Here is a 12,031-nt window from a genome sequence, read left to right on the forward strand (position 1 = left end):
GAGATATAAAATGAGACGATATAGGCCTCATAGATCAATAGATATATAGATTCTGGTGGAGTCAATACGTAGTTTATGAAGATTATATTCAAGTTGATTCAAGATTAGATTCAAGTTGAGGCAATTTTTTTTTAATTTTTCATGTGGTCACATAGTTTATGCTTATAATTCATCTCGTGCTCAGGCCGGTGTACTCCATACTTTTTATCTTAAAGGAGGGGTTAGTTCAGCAGGCGGATAATTATGGATTGTCATTTATAATATTTAATACTTTCTATGAATAATTTAATTGTCTACATTTAGTTATGTCTTGGGTATACTACAAAATACTTCTCGTAGTTATTAATACAATTATATTGTGAGAAAATACAGCTTTTAATGTTACTCATTATCATAATCGACTTCGATTCACACCGGCCCGTTTTTTGCACTTGATAGAAGATATTCTGTTTTACATCGCTTTGTTATTTACGTGTAATGTATGATACTACGTAATGTGCTGAGAATTGATAAGGTGAGTTGCTTGCGCTTGACAGCCTTCTGGATTATACTATAAATACAACCATTACCGCCGCTACTATACCTTCCCCTCTCCCTCCATGTCCCCGTTAAAGCATATATTACATCGCCCCTCATGTTATTACAAACTAAAAGATCAAGATATCCCTGTGCCATAGACGGCAGTCAAGCTTAGCGTCATAGTAAGGCTGTTGCTACAACCATCTTAAGGAGGAGAGGTAGCCCTTTGGTTACTTGATTAGCTTATTGTGCAGATCCTGAGAGCTTTTAGTCAAAACTCGTATCGTACCAAAAATATATTTGGTTTATCTCTCAAGAATTTGTTTTTGGAAATTGACAGTACACTAGCATGTGTCGGAAAACACGCCTGAACTTCGGTAGCATTGGATTTGATGTCCTATATGATAATGACGGTGGTGGCTAGTTCCCCGTTGCCGAAGTCGGTTAAAATACTTTTAAGCCGTAGTCTATATGTTCAATACCATATGTTTCAACAATGAAGAAAGAGCAATATGTTTCTACAACAATTAATTTCTATATAATTATGAAAGTATTTACGAGCGTCATATACGCGTGTGCGTGTTGAGGCTAAATGCCTAACAGAACAACTATGAAGATTTATTACTCGATATGTTATTGCTTGTAAATAAATAAATCGTTTCACCAATTATCTCGTCAACTGCGACGTCATGGAACATAACACAACGTGTGTTTTCTGTCGATTGAATATTTATTGAAAATATGAATTGTGAACAATGTTTTGAAATATTACAAATTTGACTGATATAACTGGCTTTTTGTTTTTATTATAAAATCAACATTCGATTTTAATATATACTAGAAATGCTGACACCACAATTGGCACCTGATGGTAAGTGATCACCAATATAAATAGGCATTGGTACTGTCACAAATATTAATCTTATTATTATTCCTTAGACAGTCAATAAGTTATCAATCATGGAAACTATGATGTAATGTCTCTGTAAGTATGCTGGCTCACTCATCCTTCAAGTCGGAACACAGATCTCATTCAAAAAGTACCAGGAATAAGAGAAATTGCTTTATGTACGTATTTAACTTTAAGATACCACGTGGTTTTTTTTGTCCGTCTTATGTATATTTCAATGGCAAGAGGTGTAAAGATAAATAAACAACCTGACCTTGAACTGATAAAACATCGACCGATGTCTTAGTGGTGACCACTTACCATCAGATGGCCTATTTGCCAGTCTGCCTACATGCTTTCAATTGCAAACATGTTTCTGACATTGGAATTTCTGACGTTGTCCAACAAATCTGCACATCAATAATGTAATAAAGTCGGGTATTGAATGCGTTGATTGGAGAACGTTTACAGCTATTGCGTACATTAACAACAGGAGATTTTGAAGGTCGGACCACGCGACCGCATCAGGTTTAGAAATGCGAACAAGTGTCATTGATTAGTTGTCGAAAAATAACAGTTCTCTTGTTTTCTTGTTGGTAGATGTAAACTCTATACTCTATGTATTTTTATATAAAATAAATACAGCTTTAATAATCACATTGACATATTTCTGTTCATTTAATACGTATTTTATGAGAAGCATTTCAATTATTAGCACATTTGAACCATCGACGGACGACATCTGGAACGGCTTTGGAAAATGAACGCCGTTTTTTGACTTTCTGATACACATTTTCAATTTTAAAACGTGGCGCTTGTGATTTCGAAGAATGAAGTGGAACACCTTTATCCATAGATATGACGATGTCAATGCGAAAATATTAGAACACAGAAATAATTCCGTTATTTTTCCAGCTGTCAAGATTAAGTCAATAGACTAAAATTATTATTGTTTATTGCTAATATTACTAGTAACAACGATGAAGTTTCGTAGTTTCATCGTTGTTACTATTAAATATAATACATTATTCTCTTACTTATTAAAACCATAGACAACTTAAAGATAGAACGATAGGAATGTCAATAATAAACTTTGTAGTGGTTAATGTTACCAACACCCGTTCTAGTTTTGTTTTAATTGGATTTCATATTAAATACATTTTCTAGTATCGCTGTTATGTGGTTACAGAAGGTCAATATTAATGTTTAAAATAATGTCGATAAATATTAAAGCTTCCAAGTAACAAACGAACAAACGCTTAATTTTATTATATACAGTGAATAGGTACAGTTCATTGACCTACTTCTTCTGTTTAACTGACTGACTCTTCCGTTAATAAAAATATTGCAGAACGTCATCCAATGTAGGCTAATATTAATAAAAGCTGGGCTAAAGCCTCCTTCCCTTTAGAGGAGAATTTTTTGACCCTATTCTACCACGCTGCTCCAATGCGGATATACTTTCATCCGACTCATGAAGGCTTCCGTACGATGTTTTCCTTCACCACCGAGCAAAAGATGAATTATAGAAACAAATTAAGCACATGGATATTCAATAGTTTCTTACCCGAATGAACCCGCAATCTTCGAATACGAGTTTATTTTTATAACCTCTGGGCCAACTTACCAATTATGAAATGTATAGAAAAAAAAAAACTTTTGAAAACCCAATAGAATATTTGTCCATACTATGTTTTCTTATTCACTGCGCTATCTCAATACTACTAAAATGAGTAAAGATGATTTATAAACATTGGCAACGTTCTTGCTTCACATCTTAATCGTGATTTTATATTTCTCAAGTCGAGACGTACCATCTCTCGTCCCAATTAAGCGCTCATTTAGTTTTGAGTAATCTTTCATTTGTTATCTGAAGAATATTGTTATTGGAACTTTAGAATAGCGTATTTCGTAAATAAATTAAAAATAGAACAAGTTTCTGAGGTATATAACATTTTATAAAACATCCTAACTAATATTATAACTGCAAAAGTGAATTCAAAGATACCGGAAATGGTACCTAATACCTGTCAAAAGCTACAAAGTCACAAACTCAGTTAAGTGTTTATGATTTAAATACAATCGCTCAATTATACCTAAAGCATAAACAATTACGTAGAAAAATATATAATTAAATTTAGTCATAATAAATATAAGGACTGCCTTTCGCTATCTCGTAAAGTTATCAATTCTCGACCGCTAGATACGGAAACAATTATACTTCATTAGAAATCATTCTTTATACTGTTTCCTTTACGAAACATTAGTGGAATGTGATTAAGATAATCGAACAATAATGAGACACTTACTCAATCGAGCACAGTCTCGGCACGTTCACGTTCTCAGGCGATATCGACGCACAGACAGATGTGTCTCTACGTAAATATAATATATTGCGTATTAGGTTAATATTTACATTAATAGAAGCGACATTCATTAGAGAAATATTTGAAAATTTATTCTCGTTAAATAAAAATCGAAGAAAAAAATAATATTTGTTTAATTGTTTTTTAACAAACATGAATATAAAACTTAATTTAAATGAAACCTCTTCTTTTTCATAACTTACAGAATCCATACCGCTGCATACTATAATAAATTATTCTTTATACTTTATAATTTTCCGCCATGTTTGTTTTTGACAAACTTATGTTTTCCATCATATTCACTTTTATTCTAGCCAATCTTAGAGCACTTTTAGAAGATCTTAGATGAGATGAGATGAAACTATAGAAAACAAAGAAGAGTACATCGTAATATAATAAATTCCATATAGTACATACCACACTGTGATATTTGATTTCCACAAAAAAATGTCTATTATAATTAACAAAATGTTTATTTCAAACAATTATGCAAGGACATATTTCGAAATACAAATATTTTACGCGTTAACAAGTTATGAAAGAAGCGCCGATACAGGCGTGTCGGCGCAGGCGCAAGTAATGCAATTAATATTTACAAGACAATCAGTCACGCCTTAAAACCAAATACGTACCTTTATTTAGAAACCACCATTTCAAGGATATTCAAACGGACAAATTATGAGCTTCATACTAACCTCAACGCGAGTTAAGTTGAGAGCAAAAGATGATTAACTATGTAACATCTTACATAGCTTATCAAACCTGTATAACAAATAACTTTACAACATACAAAACTTTACAGAAAAACAATGATATTTATAATTTCAAACACAATGTTGTACGGTAAACATTTTCTAAAAAATATATATTTTAATTTAGTCATAATAAATATAGAGCCAGGATCTAATTCTGCTACTTCACAATAGTTACGGTACGTTCCCGATTCAATTCCTCATAAAAATAAACCTCAGTTGAATCGTAACTTGAGAAATTTCTACTAATTTACAACGGTTACGTTTATTCTCGATTCTATTCCGATCCAACTTTGATCGAACCGCAACAGAATCGTAAAACTGAATGTGTTAGTAGAATAGGGAAACGGTTAAACTGCAACGATTATCTTTCGATTGCGATTAAGTGATAATTTGTTTGTAAAATTGGTTCCTACAACATATCTGAGTCGAAATAGCACTGCGATATAACATAAGTTACCGCAAATCATTAATACTAGTTTATAAGACTATAATATTTGAAACACATTTTCTGACAGATAAAGTATTATATGTATTCGCTTTTGTTATTCAAATAAGCGTAAATGATTATGTTAATCTGCTGCAAGAGTGGCCGCAAAATTGGAAAGTGTGCTCCAGATGAATTGTGGTTTGCTACCGACCACCTGCTTTTACTCATTGTACACGGAGCCTAAATTATGTGAAAAGTTTTCTTTATTTTTACCTTATTTGAAATCAACGTATCATTTTAAATGGTCGTGTAGATGTGTGACAAGAAATATAGCTTAAACATTTCTAATAAAGAACAATAGAGCTGTATAATAATAATATGAACATTATGTGATGAGTTCTTACATATGCCCGGTAATAAGGGTATTCCGATTGAAAAGTAAACGTAAACATATTAAATAGAACTTATACATGTACAGCTAATGTAAGTAAATAGATTTTTTGATCAATAAATAGGAAGTAATCACGAATTTGCAAGTTGACAGTGCTTACAATCTTCTGTCTAGAAACAGCTATTGAAATTTTTAATAAATTTGTTGATAATTGAAGCCAATGGTGAAATCGTCTGCTATTAAAGCCATATGCTAACGACGACGCTACTGAAAATACCAATAACGAACGCGGGATACCATTCCATGTATTTTGTTAGCTGTACTATAAGGAAGCCCGTAGTTTATCTTTTCGTATATTTATGGTTTTCAGTTTTATATTTTGTGTGTAAATCACTTGACGGAAGACATCGTGTGACTAAAGCCATTTCGTAGCATCGCCATTAAGTAATTAGCGACTACAGTTTGTAATTAGTTTTGTTCGTTTTAATTAGCATGTGAGAAAGTTCTTCAATGATTTAAAGCAAACATTTTTTTTATTGTATAGGTAAGTAGATTGACAAGTGTGCCACCTAATGTTAAGTGGTAACCATCGCGCATAAATATTGCATTTGTTAATAATATTAAACATCCCTTATATCGCCAATGTTCCACCAACCTTAGGGACTAAGATGTTATGTTCCTTGTGCCTGTAGTTACACTGGCTCACTAACCCTTCAAACCAGTGCACAACAATACTAAGCATTGCTCCTTGATGGAATATATGATATGTGGGTGTTATCTATTTATTAGTTAGAAGTGCTTTTTAGTATTAGTATTTTAATTGGATTGTAAAACTCAAGGTATTTAAAATTCATCGAATAATCTTGGTCACAATTTGCGATTGTAAGTTTATATTAAGTCGTATGAAAGAGACGAGGTCGTTTACATATTGCATGGAAATATAATTCAAAATTGTGAAAAGACTATTATGTACTAAAAATTGTCTTTAATACTTTATAATCACGAAGTATGTTTATATACATTAGTATTAGGAAATATATACATTATATGCATTCTAAGTTACGTTTTATCAACAATAGTAGAGTGCGATTAAAACTTGGGCTACAGATACCAATATTGGAACACGAGAATCCTTACCGGAGACACTGAATTGACACTGAAACAAACCGGGGGGTTCATGTTCTTCATTGCTTGTAGGTGCATAATTCATCTCGTATTTCGACGGTTAGGGAAAACATCGTGAGGAAACCTGCATGTGCCACATAAAGTTCTGCTACGTGTGAACGCATGGTACAAGCGTCATGAAATAAGCTCTAAACCTTCACTTTAAAAGGAGAGAAGGCCTTTGCCCAGCGGTGGAACTTTTACAGGCTGTTACTTTTGTTTCACTGTTTTACATTCGCGAATGACTCTTACGGTATACCTTCAGGCTGGCCACCTTAAATTGCGTGTACTGTTTCTCTATGTAAAAATAAAAGGATTTAAAAGAATGAAATCATGAAAAGGAGCGATAATGTCATAGTGTAGTAAGTTCGTTAATATCTGTATTGTAAAAAAGTCTTGAATGATAAGATCTTAATTGTGCTCGTGCGAAATGAGGCGGATCGTTAGTAGTTTAAACAAGCCTCAATGTGTTAACAAGTCAACTCGCGCTAAGAGTTCACGTTCATATTGCGCTAAAACAACGTACTAAATTTACTGACGCCTCACCTCTACCCAAATTATTTTTGTTTCAAAATGTAACTTTGTTATTGTTATATACATCATTGCCTCTCCACAGATATTTTGTACCCTGATATATTATATATATATATATACTTGTATATGTATAACTAGCATACTTACTACCATGCGGTCGGATTTATAATTTTTAATTATATATACTGATTTAAGTCCTCAATATAAATAATGATTATAATATATTCCATTATTCAATAATAAATATATTTGATTAGAAAACACTGCAACTCCAAAATAAAAACCAAAGTAGTTATATTTTAATTTGCAACGGGAGATGTTTATGTCAAGAAAAACGCAGTGTACATATTGAATTATTATATTTTTCTGTCGAGTGTACCTTTATCTTACCCTTCGCTTACTGAGTTTTATAAGCTTATTTTGCTGAAGTTTAGAATCGATTAGCGCTATCGGCAAATTTAATATAAGTACAATGTAACATTCATTCAGTATTGGAGTCAGGTGCAATTGACATATAGACGGCATTCAACAGGTGAGGCCGTCGGCCCGTGCGAGCGCAGAGTAGCCGCAAACTATCAGATTTCGACACCGCATGCCTATATCTTTCGCAATGAGAAACACTCCTTAGCGATCTGGGAGCTATCGGCCGTGACAGACGGGATCGCGTATTTTTGTGTAAAAAGTATATTGTACACACATACGATAAGTTACATTATATATAAAGACGATCCGATTGACAGATCTGACCTGACCGAGACCTTTAAGTATCCAATTCAAAGCTGAAAATTTTAAACTTAAACAGATTTTTGAACGCAATTTTTTTATAAATAAAATTTTATTAATTCAATATTAGAAAAATAATTAATAGCCTCCATTCCTTTGTTGTCCCTAGCCGTCCAGACCTCTAAATCAGTCCTTGTGTGTTCACAATGTTAGTGGCATATTGGCAATGTAAGTAGTTTAATTGTTACACAGATAAAAAATAAATAAACCTTACAAACGAAAATGACACAAAAATATAATCTTTATCAAAACGAGACGAGCGATCGAGAAAGTGTATGCCATGCTCTTATGACGTCACGTGTCCGCAGATACGACCGAAAACTTTTTATTTACTTTGCCAAAGATATACTAACGATAGAAACTTATTTGTATTACTGACAAATATATTGTATACTTAGAGCATTATACGACACTCGATTAGTGCTAGTCAAAATATTATTCAAGGAAGCACAAAAAACACTTTTGAATCGTCATTTTACCGAATTAAATGTAAACCTACCATTATAATTGGTTAGTGTAAACAATGTGCGCAAATAAAATAATTCTACATGACTAATAGTAAATAACATTTTGTTAAACGATATAGTTTTTTTTATATTGATTAAGCTAGCTTATTCAACTACGTCAGATCAGAAGAACATTGGTTTGAATGGTGAATTGACATTGGCTTGCCAATTAAAGTTATTAGTGTTTCTATATCTGTTTTCTATTAAGAAATTCCCAGTAGCCCGAAGTTACAAAGTAACTGTTAGACAGTTAGACTCCTATGCTTCGTAAGTACGGATGCCTTTGGTCCTGTGCCGGTATGATCCCTCACCGCAGTCCACACCTGTGTTTGTGTACTTGTTTGCGACTATAGTTTATCTCCTACGTCGACCTTGATATTGGCCACCTGAAATTTGGCCGGTGGTGATTAAGATTCCAATACTAATGAAATAATTATACTAAAGTTTTATTTCAAAATATTATTGAATACTATTTCAAATAAAACTAAACTAATCAAGAAATCATTTTAAAAGAGATCACCGATACGAGATTACGTAAATCATAAATTTTAAATTAAAATTCAATCAAAATAATTAAACATAAGTTCATGAATATTACGTTGATTCAAATTTAAATATCCGTAATGTCGTTGGAGTACGCACTTTAATATAACATTTTCATATATTTGAGAAGATGCATCGTTATCTACGAGATAGAAAGTTGGAACGGAAGAGATTACGCAACCTCGTCATCATGGTATCTGCTTCGCCGGATCGATGTGAAAACTATGCGATATTTATTATATAACACATTCAATACAATATTTCTCAAAGTCACCTACCTATCTTGAAAGTTTTAAATCAATTGAATTTAATACAAACAGAAATTACTCGATTTCAACACAAAAAAAAAAATACATTTTTTTATAGTATAGGTTGACGGACGAGCATATGGGCCACCTGATGGTAAGTGGTCACCAACGCCCATAGACATTGGAATTGTAAGAAATGTCAACCATCGCTTATAGCCAATGCGCCACCAACCTTGGGAACTAAGATTTTATGTCCCTTGTGCCTGTAATTACACTGACTCACTCACCCTTCAAACCTTGCTACAAATGCTTCTAATATTCAAGTGCAGCGTTTTAATTTTAGTTTTTCTCAAAATATTTCTTGAAAACAACCATGGACAATCTATCCAAGAATGATGCTGTAGATTGTGTATTCATGCAAAATATACGTGTAAGTCATCTTCGCCCATGGACACTCAAGAAGTACAAACCCCTCATCATTGTGCGGCTAACGCTAGGATCGCGTAAATAAATTCTTAGTTTTTCGAAATACAAGCAACTATCCTAGTTATAGGACTTAAGTCTCATTTGTAAAACCAAAAAGGTTCGATGTGCCAAAATAAAATAAACGTTTATAAAAACACTTCCAAGCTAAATAAATGAGATTTATTTTTAAAAACGAAAGTATTCATTTATTATTCAAGATGAAAGTAACTTTTAAAGATCTAGTTTACGTTAACAACGGGTTTTCATGTTAATCTACGCAGTATGGTAATATCTGACCCACTTGGCTGCGTGTGAAGTCTCCTCTGCCAAAAGGTCGCGGGTTCGTTTCTGTGACGTGAAGAGATTACCGTATGGTTTAAGGCGTGAAATTTTTACTAATATCAATTCAAATTAACGACATTCTTACTGCATGTGGAGTTGGCATAAATTTAAACTGATTATGGGCTTGATTGTTCGGGCACCTTAATATTTTTTTAATAATTAATATATATTATATTTTTCCATATATCATATATTTTTTCTATTTTTTTTTTTGACATTGGCATTATAAGAAATGTTAATCATCGCTTACTTTGCCAATTTGAACCAACCCTGGGAACTAAGGAGTTATGTCCTTTGTGTCTGTAATTACACTGGTTGACTCACCCTTCAAACCGGAACACATACACACACACAGAACACTCCCATCTAATTTATTTAGATACTATCTATCTGATGTCTATCCATTCGAACTAATATAAATACTCAAAACACATACTTTTTTACGTTGAGAATATTCGTAAGGTACTTATAAAAATAAGTTTGTATATATGACTCGCGGCAACGTCGGTATCTCAAGTACACTCGTATACACATAATTACACTCGCTCACTCGCAATACACCGAACCCAAATTATTTTATGATAGACGTTATTGGTTCGTGATATTGAGACATTTATATAACGACGCGTTACATAAGCATTATATACAGAAGTGCTATTTTAACTTACATTCAATAATTTGTATGAATAAATCATCGATTAAATTAACGCAATATTTGATTTATTTTTGAGAATTTGAATTTTAAGTTTTAATATTTTTTATTTATTTTTTATTTATTTATTTATTTATTTATTTATTTATTTGGGAAACATACAGCATAATATAATACATAAAATTTAGTAACAAAATAAATTTCACTTAAGCCAACGAAGTTTCCACTTATACAAACAAACATGGAGTGAACCTAACGATAACAAGTTATTTAACAATTTATTAAGATATATGAATAAAGTATTAAAAATAATTTAAAACAGAAAAAAAAAAAAAACGATAAGTATATTACTGACAAATACAGTCTTTTAGAGCTTCTTTGAACTTAAATAAATTTTCGTTAAATATATCTATACTAGTGTAGCGTTTATTATGATTGTCACATGCTCTTACTAAAAAGCGATTTTTAGCATAGTTCGTTCTATACATTGGGACATAAAAGGTATGTTTTGAACGGGCAATGGAATGTGAGCACTTGATATAAATGTTGTTGACTAAGTACATTGAATCGACAAAATTATTTACAATTTTGTAAAGAAAAACCTGATCTTTGCATTCCCTGCGTTTCTCAAGCGACAAAATATTAAGCTTATTAATAGCATTGGACCCAAATTTACGCGTTAATCTTCTAATAAATTTATTCTGAACATTTTCGATAGCCATAACATACTTAGAGTATTGTGGATTCCAAACCGTTGAAGCGAATTCCAAATTAGATCTTACATACGAGTTATACAACACATTATATGTATTGATATGCTTAAAGTCTCTTCCCTGGCGAAATATGAAACCCATCATACTGTAAGCTTTTGCGATAATTTTATTCACATGCCTGTCAAATAATAAATTAGAATCTAGAAGCACTCCTAGGTCCCTAACCTCGGTTACCCTCTTAATTAAATGATTGGAAATTGTGTAATTTGATGAGATTATATAAAATCACGTAATAATAATAAAATCGTTTCTCAAATTCATTACAACATTTAAATAATTCTCTTGTAACGTCCCGCTTTAAATCAGATACATATCATTTTCGGTTACATCATTGTGAATTCACTAAAATACTGCGCAGGCGCATCTGTCAAGATGTACTCGTGCACACATGTATGCGCTATGTATTGTGACATTACCTAAAACACCTTAATTACATTTCTGCAAAAGCAACTGATTGTTTTTAATTTAATTATATTTATCAAATAATCTTACACTAATGAAATATTTAAACCGGAACAATAGTTTATATAGGTATATAAGTATATCTCTCTAGGCGGGTAGGCCATAGCCATAACACTATTGTTGGTAAAAAGATTCCAACAAAAATGACTCAACTATCAATACTTGTGAACATAAATAATTTGATGTGTGATGATATTGGAAAGTGCAGACGC

The 12,031-nt window shown here is 32.2% G+C and overlaps 1 protein-coding gene across 2 annotated transcripts in view; it reads left to right on the forward strand.

Annotated features, from left to right (window-relative positions):
• LOC126770948 (uncharacterized) overlaps positions 1 to 12,031 on the forward strand; it is a 55,591-nt gene that overhangs the window by 32,526 nt on the left and 11,034 nt on the right. The gene's annotated exons all lie outside the window — the stretch shown is intronic.

Source organism: Nymphalis io, chromosome 9, assembly GCF_905147045.1.
Source record: "Nymphalis io chromosome 9, ilAglIoxx1.1, whole genome shotgun sequence".
In the NCBI taxonomy this organism is placed as follows: domain Eukaryota; kingdom Metazoa; phylum Arthropoda; class Insecta; order Lepidoptera; family Nymphalidae; genus Nymphalis; species Nymphalis io.